This window comes from Pelophylax lessonae, assembly GCF_965119305.1.
Source record: "Pelophylax lessonae genome assembly, chromosome: 11".
NCBI lineage: Eukaryota > Metazoa > Chordata > Amphibia > Anura > Ranidae > Pelophylax > Pelophylax lessonae.
The window spans coordinates 208,243,855-208,258,684 of record NC_138778.1 but is presented as its reverse complement, the minus strand read 5'-3'; the positions used below and the strand labels follow the sequence as shown (position 1 = coordinate 208,258,684).

The window sequence follows — 14,830 nt, the reverse complement described above, 5'->3', positions numbered from 1 at the left end:
CCCCCCAAAAAGAGTCTGAACCTGAATTCTCAGCCACATACCTCTCAGAAACCCCACTAACAACTCCCAAAACTGAATTCTCAGTCACATACCTCCCAGAAACCCCACCAACGACTCTGAACCTGAATTCTGAGTCACATCCCTCTCAGGAACCCCATCAACAACGCCGAAACTGAATTCTCAGTCACACTCCTGTGGATTACCACCGACAACTCCAAACAAACCTGAATTCTCAGTCACATCTATTTCAGGAACCCCACCAACAACATCAAGCCTACATTGTTTGTCACATCTCTCTCAGAAACCCCACTAACAACTGCAAACCTGAATTCTCAAGTCACATTTCTCTCAGGATCTCCACCAGAAACTCCAAACGAACCTGAATTCTTGGGTATACCCCTCTCAGGAGCACCAGTGACCACTCTATCCAGCCTCTCTTCACTCAGGAACCCAGCCAACAACTCCGAACCTGAATTCTTGGGTATACCCCTCTCAGGAGCACCAGTGACCACTCTATCCAGCCTCTCCTTCACTCAGAAACCCAGCCAACAACTCCGAACCTGAATTCTTGGGTATACCCCTTTCAGGAATACCAGTGACCACTCTATCCAGCCTCTCTTCACTCAGGAACCCAGCCAACAACTCCGAACCTGAATTCTTTGTCACATACCTCTCAGGAACCCCACCAACACCTCCACACCCACCTGCTGTGGTGATCACAGGGGACTATTATTCTTGTTTTTGGACTATCCTGGGAGCAAAAGGGAGGCTTTGAAAAGGTTGTAGTGGTTGAAAAAGCCAGGAACTCCAGGGTCCCTGAAAAGAGGTCATCTCAGCTTTCAGTTTATCACCATCCACCTATTACCATAAGTATCTGTTTTGGGTGGAGTGATCTCTTTTAAACTGATGTCAAGCCCCAAATGGACAGATGCCATTTAGCTAAAGTGCATCTCTAGATGCATAGATGGATGGAGTATGGAAGAGTCAGAACCTCTGTTTTAATTGCGGTCTGTGTCCCCACTGGGGCAATTCACTCTATAATTTGTAATGATGACCAATGTTACCGAGAAATAAAGCGAGGGGAAATCCAAAATTTGACTTGTCCCCAAGACAAGAGGCAAGGGGAAATTTTCCAAAAGGGACACCTCTTCCAATGGCAACTGTTGTGCTCTGGGAAGTACAAACAACTTTTATGCTTCACAAATAACTTTCTTGCGTTCTGATGTTTCAGCTATAACGCAGGTTTAACTGCTCATAGTTGCGTTTGCATATATTTACTTGTGTTTGGAGTTTCTCATTGGAACGTGAACCCATAAAATCTGTTTTCTATAAATGCAACAAAACTGATAGCACCTAAACACAGGTAAAAGCTCAGTGTGAATAGCACAACTGGAAAATCATTAAATGCACTTATATGCATTTAGAATTGTCCTCTAATCGCATGTACATAAACACAGGATCAATAGCACCAGTGTGAACGAGGCCTAGGGCCATTTTTACACGGGATGGAATCCAATTTGCTCTGTAGGGGGCCTGTCTACTGTTTGCCTCCTGGGCGAAACAGAGGGACGAATGACAGGTCCATGTACACTCTGCAGAGGGAACATGGCCACAGCCTACTCTGCTATATGGGCGGCCGGATGTAAACTAACCGGCAGTCCGTTTACGCCTGACTACCCTCCAATCTGATCCGTCTAGACTAGGGGTATTGAATTAAAATTCACAAAAGGTCCAATCAGTAAAATATTCTTCCAGCAGAGGTCCGAATCGCATGTTTGTGCGATGATCGCCCTGTATCCTCACAACCAATCACCTGCTTGTTAACTTGGGTAGCCCCCGCCCTCTGTCCATAGCTGTCCTGCCTCCAGCTGTTGGCTCTGTGAGAATGGCTGTGGTGATGGCTGTGGGCAAAATGACTCTAAAGGGTGGGACTGCAGGGGTCGGGATGAGACATTAACTGGGTCCGGACCCGGACCGCGGTCTGCTATTAAGTGATACTTTGGCTAAAATAATCGCCTTTTTTTTTTTTTTTAGCAGGCTGGATCGGATTGGAAGTTGGTGGACATAAACGGACACAAGGTCATTTACACCCCCCGGTCCATCCCTATGGATACATGGACCATCTGATCAAGTCCATCTGAAAAACTGACAGGTGGGCCTGACTGGATTGCCCGTGTGAAAGGGGCCTAAGGGTACGTTCACATTGGAGGCAGGTTCAGCTAAACTCACGCAATTTCAAACCAGCATTTCATTGCGAGTTTGGGGGCGATTTGAAAGACATCTGTGTGGGTTCCAGCTAGTGATCGACTGATATCGGATTTTCGTTGCCGATACCGATATTTTGGCCATTGAATATCGGTATCGGCCGATATTTTTGTACATTTAAAATTTTTATTTTTACACTTGACAGGTACTGTCGTGGAGGGATCTGGGGGTCTAAAAGGCCCCAAACCCCTCCTCTGCACTTAAAAGCATTTAAAACAGCCAAGTTTGGCTGTTTTGAATGCTGTCATTTTATTGAATCTGGCGCCGAGTCCCCGGAAGTGATGTCATGACATCACTTCCGGGTTTTTACATGGAGACCCAATCAGAGCTGAATGCGGCTTTGATCGGGTCTTCTCTTCGGCGGCCGTGCCGGTAGGATGCCTGGGTCTCCCGGTGGGACGGGAGACCCGGGCGAGCCACGGAAGGCGGCGGGAGGGGGGGGGGTGGAACGTCCACTCCCGCTCCTTGTAATGACAGGCGAGCGGCTTCTCAGCCTCATCGGTTGTCATTACAAGACAGCCGACCGTCGGCTATGGATGCCGGTACAGGGGTGATGCCTCTAGCTGCAGGCATCACTCCGGTACAAGCACTTTCCCGAAATATCGGCAAAATCGGTAACCTCAGGGGCCGATTCCGATTTATCGGGGAAAGTGCAGATCGGCCCTCGCTATATCAGCTTTGCCGATAATCGGTCAACCCCTAGTTCCTGCACAGATGTCTATTGAAATTGCCCCTGAAATTGCCAAAAGTAGTGCAGAAACTTCTTTTGAAAATGGGTGCAGTGCTGCACTGATTGGGCCAGTGCCGCTGCGGGCAATAGGCTCCGATTTGACATGTCAAATAGCGACGATGTTAATGGAGGTAAGGCTTATTTCACATGAGTGGGGGGGGGGGTTTGGGGCACAAAAAAGCAGGTGGTTGAAAGCGTTTTTACTGATCCCTCCCTGATCGCCTGCAGGGCGGCCGAAGGGGTGAGTTCACATTGCAGCACCTGCTATGCTCTGAAATTTGGCAATTTAAACCCTGTGAAACTCACCCACTAAATTCAATGGGACTGCAACACAACCACATGCCAAATGTGGCTATAGCAGGGGTGGCGCAATATTTCTTTCACCCTGTTTTTATTAAAGCAAGATAGAAAACCGCATTGATACATAACGTACAGCTTGACTCCGAGCTAAACTCCACAGTTATGTCCAGTTTTCAAAAAATGAAAAAAAAGGAGCAATAAACCTACTGTGCTCTCTCACAAAGCAAGATCTAACTGAAATCATTCAATTTGATCAGTAGAATTGGCAAACACTGGGCAGGGGTGGCGCAATAATTCAATGCAAAATCCCCACGGAGATTGGAGTAACCCCCCTGGGGATCAATAAGCAGGCATGCAGGAGACAGCAGTATCGCCTCCTGAACGCCAGTAAACTGGTTGTCTACCTCGGTCTGAAAAGCAATTTAGCACTGATCGCTTTTTAGATTTGGGTAAAGTCTGCCGCCCGACTCAAAGAGGCCAAAGTCCCGGTTCACACATATGCAATGTAAGAACCCTGCAAATACACTGCGGTTTCCCACATCGCACTCGACTCGCAGGCAGCTCACACTGCCATATGCGAATCGCTGGGGGTGTCAATACTAAGTTAATGACTCCCCCAGATCAGTTCGCATGTCGCAGTGCGAACTGTCAGTTCGGACATGAATCGGATCGCATAGGTGTGAACACTCATGTGATCCGATTCTGGTGCGAACCCAAAAAAGGGTCCTGTGCGAGTTTGGTCCGAATGCGATTACATACAGATTGTATGGCTGAATTCGCATCCCACAGACATCGCATGTGATTTGCAGAGCAGTGCGCTTCCGAATCACATGCGATGTCTGACATCGTATATGTGTGAACCGGGTCTCAGAGGGTAATTCTTACTTTGGAGGGATTTTTCTTCAAACTTCCTGTTGTGTCTCTGTAAAAGGAAGTGAAGGGAAATTTCTCCAAAGGGCTCAAAGACTACAAAAAAAAAAAAAAAAAAAAAAACTAGCAGGGGTTTTTATCCAAAAAAAAAAAAAATGTAAAAATAATTACAAAATATTTTTTAAAAAATTACAAAAAAAATAAAAAAAATGCAAAAAAAAAAAAAAAAAAAAAAAAAATTACAAAATAATTTAAAAAATTACAAAAAAATAGTTTTGGCTATAAATACACTTTCAATTTCCAACTGGAGGGTACAAGTTCCAGGAGACTCACGCAGAAAAAAACTAGAATTTTAATTCCCCAACTCTCGCTAACTTATTTGGGTTAAGTCAACGGTAATGTTAAGATTAAAAAAAAAAAAAAAAATAATAATAATAATAAAAAATTCAATGAAAATAATAAACTCTGGTGGGTACACCAGAGTTGGAAATTCCAGCAGTGAGATCTCAGAATGCAAGCTCCCCTAAAATATAAGAAGCCATTGGATGATTTATCCTACGCACATCCACCGAAAGTGAAATACAAGTTTTGAGTGGAATAACCCTTTAAACACACTTCCAGCGTCAATTCAATTTTGACAACAACTGGACAATCACAACTCACCTCGTACCCTCCTACTCCACACACAAGAGCAATAAACGCGGCTTATAAACCCACGCCCAACGGCGTCATGCAAAACCCCCCACCCACGCTGAGTAAGACGCATCTTCAAATCTGTAATCAGTTTACACAAACGTAAGTTTATGAGCGGAATGTCACCTTTGATGGAGATTAGTAAGGAAGCTAATAAAAGGATCCGTTATGTTAGACACCAGGTAAGGTGTGGGAAAAATCAGAAGCTGACCCGAAGAGCTTACAATCAGCATCCTTCTGGTTGATAAATATCAACAAGTATAGAAAGGCTTTCTTAGGTGTAAGTATTTGCTTACTGTCTCATCATGAATAAAAATAAATAAAAATCGCATTTTGCGCTCTTGCATTTATTACAATAAGATATACTGAGCTGTCCTCTTCATATTCGATTCACAACCCACACAGGAAATATAGACATCGGCCTCTCAAACACCACCTCTCTTTATATTTGCTATACAGAGCTGGCATGTAAATAAAAAAAATGTACAGAACACAATAAAAAGGCTCTAAAAGGCCCAAGGTTTCTTTATCTTAATGCATTCTATGAAGTTGTGTGCAGCTCCCCCCTAAATACTTACCTGAGCCCCATTGCCATCCAGTGCTGTGCATGAGAGCCTCGGCTCTCCTGGGACTCTCCCTCCTCACTGGCTGAGACAGCAGCGGGAGCCATTGTGTCAATCACAGCCAGTGAGCTAATGAGGAGAGAGGGGCGGGGCCAAGCTTCGGCTCTGTGTCTGAATGGACATGAAGAGCAGTGGCTCTCGGGTGACCCCACAGCAAGTTGTTTGCTCTGGGGGCACTCGGCAGGAGGGAGGGGCCAGGAGCATCAGTGGGGGGCCCCTGAAGAGGGGGATCTGGGCTGCTTGGTGCAAAAACATTACACAAGAGGAGGGAAGTAGAACAGATTTGTGTTTTTTTATTTTATAGAAAGCCTTGCCTTTAATATCACTTTAAGAGCATTCTATCCACAGCACTGATTTCCATAAAAGGCTGAACCCCTACAATGTATACACATACTGAGCCCCCTACAATGTATACACAATACTGAACCTCTACAATGTGAACTCCTACAATGCATACTCATACTGAACCCCTACAATGTATACACATACTGAACCCCAACAATATATACACATAGTGAACCCCTACAATATATACACATAGTGAGCCCCTACAATATATACACATAGTGAGCCCCTACAATATATACACATACTGAACCCCTACAATGTATACACATACTGAGCCCCCTACAATGTATACACAATACTGAACCTCTACAATGTGAACTCCTACAATGCATACTCATACTGAACACCTACAATGTATACACATACTGAACCCCAACAATATATACACATAGTGAACCCCTACAATATATACACATAGTGAGCCCCTACAATATATACACATAGTGAGCCCCTACAATATATACACATACTGAACCCCTACAATATATACACATAGTGAGCCCCTACAATATATACACATACTGAGCCCCTACAATATATACACATACTGAACCCCTACAATATATACACATAGTGAGCCCCTACAATATATACACATACTGAACCCCTACAATATATACACATACTGAACCCCTACAATATATACACATACTGAACCCCTACAATGTATACACATACTGAACCCCTACAATGTATACACATACTGAGCCCCCTACAATGTATACACAATACTGAACCTCTACAATGTGAACCCCTACAATGCATACTCATACTGAACCCCTACAATGTATACACATAGTGAACCCCAACAATATATACACATAGTGAACCCCTACAATGTATACACATAGTGAGCCCCTACAATATATACACATACTGAGCCCCTACAATATATACACATACTGAACCCCTACAATATATACACATACTGAACCCCTACAATATATACACATAGTGAGCCCCTACAATATATACACATAGTGAACCCCTACAATATATACACATAGTGAGCCCCTACAATATATACACATAGTGAGCCCCTACAATATATACACATACTGAACCCCTACAATGTATACACATAGTGAGCCCCTACAATATATACACATACTGAACCCCTACAATGTAGACACATAGTGAACCTCAACAATATATACACATACTGAACCCCTACAATATATACACATACTGAACCCCTACAATATATACACATACTGAACCCCTACAATATATACACATAGTGAGCCCCTACAATGTATACACATAGTGAGCCCCTACAATATATACACATAGTGAACCCCTACAATGTATACACATAGTGAGCCCCTACAATGTATACACATAGTGAGCCCCTACAATATATACACATAGTGAACCCCTACAATGTATACACATAGTGAGCCCCTACAATATATACACATAGTGAACCCCTACAATGTATACACATAGTGAGCCCCTACAATGTATACACATAGTGAACCCCTACAATGTAGACACATAGTGAGCCCCTACAATATATACACATACTGAACCCCTACAATGTATACACATAGTGAGCCCCTACAATATATACACATAGTGAACCCCTACAATGTATATACATAGTGAGCCCCTACAATATATACACATAGTGAGCCCCTACAATATACACATAGTGAGCCCCTACAATATACACACATACTGAACCCCTACAATGTAGACACATAGTGAACCTCAACAATATATACACATACTGAACCCCTACAATGTATACAGAGTGAACCCCTACAATGTATACACATAGTGAACACCTCTATTGTAAGCAACCCCTACATTATATTTACAATGACCTTTATATACACACAGCATTCTCCATACTCTGCTTACAAATATCATATTAAAAACACAGTGACCCCCTATACATGAATACACACAGTGACCCCCTATACATGAATACACACAGTGACCCCCTATACATGAATACACACAGTGACCCCCTATACATGAATACACACAGTGACCGCCTATACATGAATACACACAGTGACCCCCTATACATGAATACACACAGTGACCCCCTATACATGAATACACACAGTGACCCCCTATACATGAATACACACAGTGACCCCCTATACATGAATACACACAGTGACCGCCTATACATGAATACACACAGTGACCCCCTATACATGAATACACACAGTGACCCCCTATACATGAATACACACAGTGACCCCCTATACATGAATACACACAGTGACCCCCTATACATGAATACACACAGCATTACCTGTACATTATATACATGTTGTGTCACTTAGGTATATAATCATCCCTGCTCCCATACATTATATATGAAACCTGTATGGCAAATAAATATACACACAATATACACACAGTGACTCCTGATATCCATACACAGTTCCCATAAATTATACAAACTACAGTACACAAAATATGTACTGAGTGTTACTCATACATTTCTATATATATTCCCTATATCCTAATGAGACAAACGCACAGCCTGCCCCATAAACATACATACATACCTAGAAGTGATCAGTGTGGATGGTATATGCAGAGATGAGTTTCCCCAGGCATATACACACTGTGCCCCATCATCTATAATGGATTAGTGTGGACAGTATACACAGAGATGGTCCTCCCCAGCTTCACACACACACCGTGCCCCCTATACATTGTGTTCCTTGGGGGGGGGGTCTGTGTGGACAGTATACACAGAGATGGTCCTCCCTGGCCTCACACACACAGTGTCCCCTATACATTCTATTCCTTGGGGGGGGGGGTCTGTGTGGACAGTAAACACAAATCTTCCCTGTCACAGACACATACATTGTATCTATAGGGTATCAGTGCTGACAGTATATACAGAGGTTATCCTCCTATAGGGAATCAATGTGGAAAGTATACACAGAGATACATTGTATTTATCGGATATCAGTGTGGACAGTATACACAGAGGTATATTGTATCTATAGGAGATCATAGTGGACAGTATACACAGAGATACATTGTATATATAGGAAATCAGTGTTGACAGTATACACAGAGATGATCTCCCTGGACACACACACATTATAAACATATATAGAGAATCAGTGTGGACAGTATGTACAGAGATACAGTGTGTATGTATATATATATATATATATATCAGTGAGGACAGTATACACAGAGATACATTGTATCTATATATAGGGGATCTGTGTGGACAGTATACACAGAGATACATTGTATCTATATATAGGGATCAGTGTGGACAGAATACACATAAAACCATTATAGTTATATATTATAGTTATATATAGGGGATCAGTGTGGACAGTATACACAGAGATACATTGTATCTATATATAGGGGATAAGTGTGGACAGTATACACAGAGATACATTGTATCTATATATAGGGGATAAGTGTGGACAGTATACACAGATACATTGTATCTATATATAGGGGATCAGTGTGGACAGTATACACAGCGATACATTGTATCTATACATAGGGGATAAGTGTGGACAGTATACACATAAAACAGTTATAGATATATATAGGGGGATCAGTGTGGACAGTATACACAGAGATACATTGTATTGATATATAGGGGATCAGTGTGGACAGTATACACAGAGATACATTGTATCTATATATAGGGGATCAGTGTGGACAGTATACACAGAGACACATTGTATCTATATATAGGGGATCCGTGTGCACAGTATACACAGAGATACATTGTATCTATACATAGGGGATCAGTGTGGACAGTATACACAGAGGTACATTGTATCTATATATAGGGGATCAGTGTGGACAGTATACACAGAGATACATTGTATCTATCTATATATATATATATATATATATATATATATATATATATATATATATAGGGGATCAGTGTGGACAGTATACACAGAGATACATTGTATCTATATATAGGGGATCAGTGTGGACAGTATACACAGAGATACATTGTATCTATATATAGGGGATCAGTGCGGACAGTATACACAGAGATACATTGTATCTATATATAGGGGATCAGTGTGGACAGTATACACAGAGATACATTGTATCTATATATAGGGGATCAGTGGACAGTATACACAGAGGTACATTGCATCTATATATAGGGGATCGGTGTGGACAGTACACAGAGGTACATTGTATCTATATATAGGGGGATCAGTGTGGACAGTATACACAGAGGTACATTGTATCTATATATAGGGGGATCAGTGCGGACAGTATACACAGATACATTGAATCTATATATAGGGGATCAGTGTGGACAGTATACACAGAGATACATTGTATCTATATATAGGGGATCAGTGCGGACAGTATACACAGAGATACATTGTATCTATATATAGGGGATCAGTGCGGACAGTATACACAGAGATACATTGTATCTATATATAGGGGGATCAGTGGACAGTATACACAGAGATACATTGTATCTATATATAGGGGATCGGTGTGGACAGTACACAGAGGTACATTGCATCTATATATAGGGGATCGGTGTGGACAGTATACACAGAGGTACATTGTATCTATATATAGGGGGATCAGTGTGGACAGTATACACAGAGGTACATTGTATCTATATATAGGGGGATCAGTGCGGACAGTATACACAGATACATTGAATCTATATATAGGGGATCAGTGTGGACAGTATACACAGAGATACATTGTATCTATATATAGGGAGATCAGTGTGGACAGTATACACAGAGGTACATTGTATCTATATATAGGGGATCAGTGTGGACAGTATACACAGAGATACATTGTATCTATATATAGGGGGTCAGTGGACAGTATACACAGAGGTACATTGTATCTATATATAGGGGATCGGTGTGGACAGTATACACAGAGATACAATGTATCTATATATAGGGGATCAGTGTGGACAGTATACACAGAGATACATTGTATCTATATATAGGGGATCAGTGCAGACAGTATACACAGAGATACATTGTATCTATATATAGGGGGTCAGTGGACAGTATACACAGAGGTACATTGTATCTATATATAGGGGATCGGTGTGGACAGTATACACAGAGATACAATGTATCTATATATAGGGGATCAGTGTGGACAGTATACACAGAGATACATTGTATCTATATATAGGGGATCAGTGCAGACAGTATACACAGAGGTACATTGTATCTATATATAGGGGATCAGTGCGGACAGTATACACAGAGATACAATGTATCTATATATAGGGGATCAGTGTGGACAGTACACACAGAGCTACATTGTATCTATATATAGGGGATCAGTGTGGACAGTATACACAGAGATACATTGTATCTATATATAGGGGGATCAGTGCGGACAGTATACACAGAGATACATTGTATCTATATATAGGGGATCAGTGCGGACAGTATACACAGAGGTACATTGTATCTATATATAAGGGATCAGTGAGGACAGTATACACAGAGGTACATTGTATCTATATATAGGGGATCAGTGGACAGTATACACAGAGATACATTGTATCTATATATAGGGGATCAGTGCGGACAGTATACACAGAGATACATTGTATCTATATATAGGGGATCAGTGTGGACAGTATACACAGAGATACATTGTATCTATATATAAGGGATGAGTACACATAATGATGATCCCCCTCCCCGGTCACAGACATTATAATCCAGAGCGGAGCCCCGTCCCCCCTCCTCCCGGTTCCTCTACCTGTGTCCAGTCTCCGGCCACTCCGCTGTCTGTCTTCCCTGCGCGTCCCCGACACTGTCAGACGGCGCTGGGGGAGGTGACAAGGCGCAGCACAGCCAGCCGGGGGGTGTGGCGTCTCTATCCTCAGACAGAGTTAAGAGGTTACGCCCCTTGCGCATTTTCATTGGTGCAGAGTAGTGCCGCGGCCCTTCTTCCCTCCCAACTCAGGCGGGGAAATGAAAAGAAGGGCGGGTAAGAAGCACAGGGGGCGGTAAATTCATGGAGTCACGCCCACGCACCCGGGAGTCATTCGTTCGGACACCTGAATAGTCCAGCCCTTTAGTTCGAGGCCACGCCCTTATGTCAGCTACCGAGAGGACGGGGCTGTCTGCGATGGGTGGGATTTAAGAAAAAGGACCACGTGGGGGACTAAAGAGACACGTGACTAAGGGAAATGCCATTCAGGGTCAGGGCTGGTTACCCCAGTTGGTTACACTGTAATGTGTCTGTTATCAATGTCTGATCCCTGCTGCCCCTCCGTCCTCCTAACTGCCCCAGTGCCATCCTTCTTCTACCCCTCTACCTTCCACCCCAGTGCCATCTTCCTACTCCTCCACCCTCTACCCCAATGCCATCCTCCACCCTCTACCCCAGTGCCATCCTCCACCCTCTACCCCAGTGCCATCCTCCCACCCCTCTACCCTCCACCCCAGTGCCATCCTCCCACCCCTTCACCCTCCACCCCAGTGCCATCCTCCCACCCCTCCACCCCAGTGCCATCCTCCCACCCCTTCACCCTCCACCCCAGTGCCATCTTCCTACTCCTCCACCTTCCACCCCGGTGCCATCCCTCTACCCCTCCACCACCCTCTACTCCAGTGCCATCCTCCTACTCCTCCACCCTTTACCCAGTGCCATCCTCCTACCCCTCTACCTTCCACCCCAGTGCCATCCTCCTACCCCTCTACCTTCCACCCCAGTGCCATCCTCCTACCCCTCTACCCCAGTGCCATCCTCCTACCCCTCTACCTTCCACCCCAGTGCCATCCTCCTACCCCTCTACCCCAGTGCCATCCTCCCACCCCTCTACCCCAGTGTCATCTTCCTACCCCTCCACCTTCCACCCCAGTGCCATCCTCTACCCCAGTGCCATCCTCCTACCCCTCCACCCTCTACCCCAGTGCCATCCTCCCACCCCTCCACCCCAGTGCCATCCTCCACTCTCTACCCCAGTGCCATCCTTCTACCCCTCCACCCTCTACCCCAGTGCCATCCTCCTACTCCTCTACCCCAGTGCCATCCTCCCACCTCTCTACCCCAGTGCCATCCTCCTACCCCTTTACCCCAATGCCATCCATCTACCCCTCCACCTTCTACCCCAGTGCCATCCTCCCACCCCTCTACCCCAGTGCCATCCTCCCACCTCTCTACCCTAGTGCCATCCTCCCACCCCCTTCACCATCTACCCCAGTGCCATCCTTCTACCCCTCCACCCTCTACCCCAGTGCCATCCTCCTACCCCTCCACCCTCTACCCCAGTGCCATCCTTCTACCCCTCCACACGCTACCTCAGTGCCACCCTCCTACCCCTCTACCCCAGTATCATCCTCCTACCCGTCTACCCCAGTGCCATCCTCCTACCCCTCCACCCTCTACCCCAGTGCCATCCTCCCACCCCTCTACCCCAGTGCCATCCTCCCACCCCTCTACCCCAGTGCCATCCTCCTACCCCTCCACCCTCTACCCCAGTGCCATCCTTCTACCCCTCCACCCGCTACCCCAGTGCCATCCTCCCACCCCTCTACCCCAGTGCCATCCTCCCACCTCTCTACCCTAGTGCCATCCTCCCACCCCTTCACCATCTACCCCAGTGCCATCCTCCTACCCCTTCACCATCTACCCCACTGCCACCCTCCCACCCCTTCACCATCTACCTCAGTGCCATACTCCAACCCCTTCACCATCTACCCCAGTCCCATCCTCCCACCCCTCCACCTTCTACCCCAGTGCCATCCTCCCACCCCTTTACCTTCTACCCACTGCCATCCTCCCACCACTCCACCCTCTACCCCAGTGCCATCCTCCTACCCCTCTACCCAGGTGCCATCCTCCTACCCCTCCACCCTCTACTCCAGTGCCATCCTCCCACCCCTTCACCTTCTAGGCACTGCCATCCTCCCACGCCTTCACCATCTACCCCAGTGCCATCATCCCACCCCTCCACCTTGTACCCCAGTGTCATCCTCCCACCACTTTACCTTGTACCCATTGCCATCCTCCCACCCCTTCGCCCTCTACCCCAGTGACATCCTCCTACCCCTTCACCATCTACCCCACTGCCATCCCCCTACCCCTCTATCCTCTACCCCAGTGCCATCCTCCCACCCCTTCACCTTCTACCCACGGCCATCCTCCCACCCCTTCACCCTCTACCACACTGCCTTCCTCCCACCCCTCCACCTTCTACCCAATTGCATCCTCCTACCCCTCTATCCTCTACCCCAGTGCCATCCTCCCACCCCTTCACCTACTACCCACGGCCATCCTCCCACCCCTTCACCATCTATCCCAGTGCCATCCTCCCACCCCTCTACCCTCCACCCCAGTGCCATCCTCCCACCCCTTCACCCTCTACCCCAGTGCCATCCTCCCACCCCTTCACCCTCCACCCCAGTGCCATCCTCCCACCCCTCCACCCCAGTGCCATCCTCCCACCCCTTCACCCTCCACCCCAGTGCCATCTTCCTACTCCTCCACCTTCCACCCCGGTGCCATCCCTCTACCCCTCCACCACCCTCTACTCCAGTGCCATCCTCCTACTCCTCCACCCTTTACCCAGTGCCATCCTCCTACCCCTCTACCTTCCACCCCAGTGCCATCCTCCTACCCCTCTACCTTCCACCCCAGTGCCATCCTCCTACCCCTCTACCTTCCACCCCAGTGCCATCCTCCTACCCCTCTACCCCAGTGCCATCCTCCTACCCCTCTACCTTCCACCCCAGTGCCATCCTCCTACCCCTCTACCCCAGTGCCATCCTCCCACCCCTCTACCCCAGTGTCATCTTCCTACCCCTCCACCTTCCACCCCAGTGCCATCCTCTACCCCAGTGCCATCCTCCTACCCCTCCACCCTCTACCCCAGTGCCATCCTCCCACCCCTCCACCCCAGTGCCATCCTCCACTCTCTACCCCAGTGCCATCCTTCTACCCCTCCACCCTCTACCCCAGTGCCATCCTCCTACTCCTCTACCCCAGTGCCATCCTCCCACCTCTCTACCCCAGT

The 14,830-nt window shown here is 46.3% G+C and overlaps 1 protein-coding gene across 1 annotated transcript in view; it reads right to left on the bottom strand.

Annotated features, from left to right (window-relative positions):
* The window catches only part of ZBTB46 (zinc finger and BTB domain containing 46), a 90,723-nt gene extending 79,027 nt beyond the window's left edge, over nt 1–11,696 (bottom strand). Inside the window, exon 1 of the mRNA XM_082272877.1 lies at nt 11,569–11,696. The gene's annotated coding sequence lies outside the window, so the exon portion shown is untranslated. The remainder of the gene's footprint in view (nt 1–11,568) is intronic.
* Between the last annotated feature and the right edge of the window lie 3,134 nt (nt 11,697–14,830).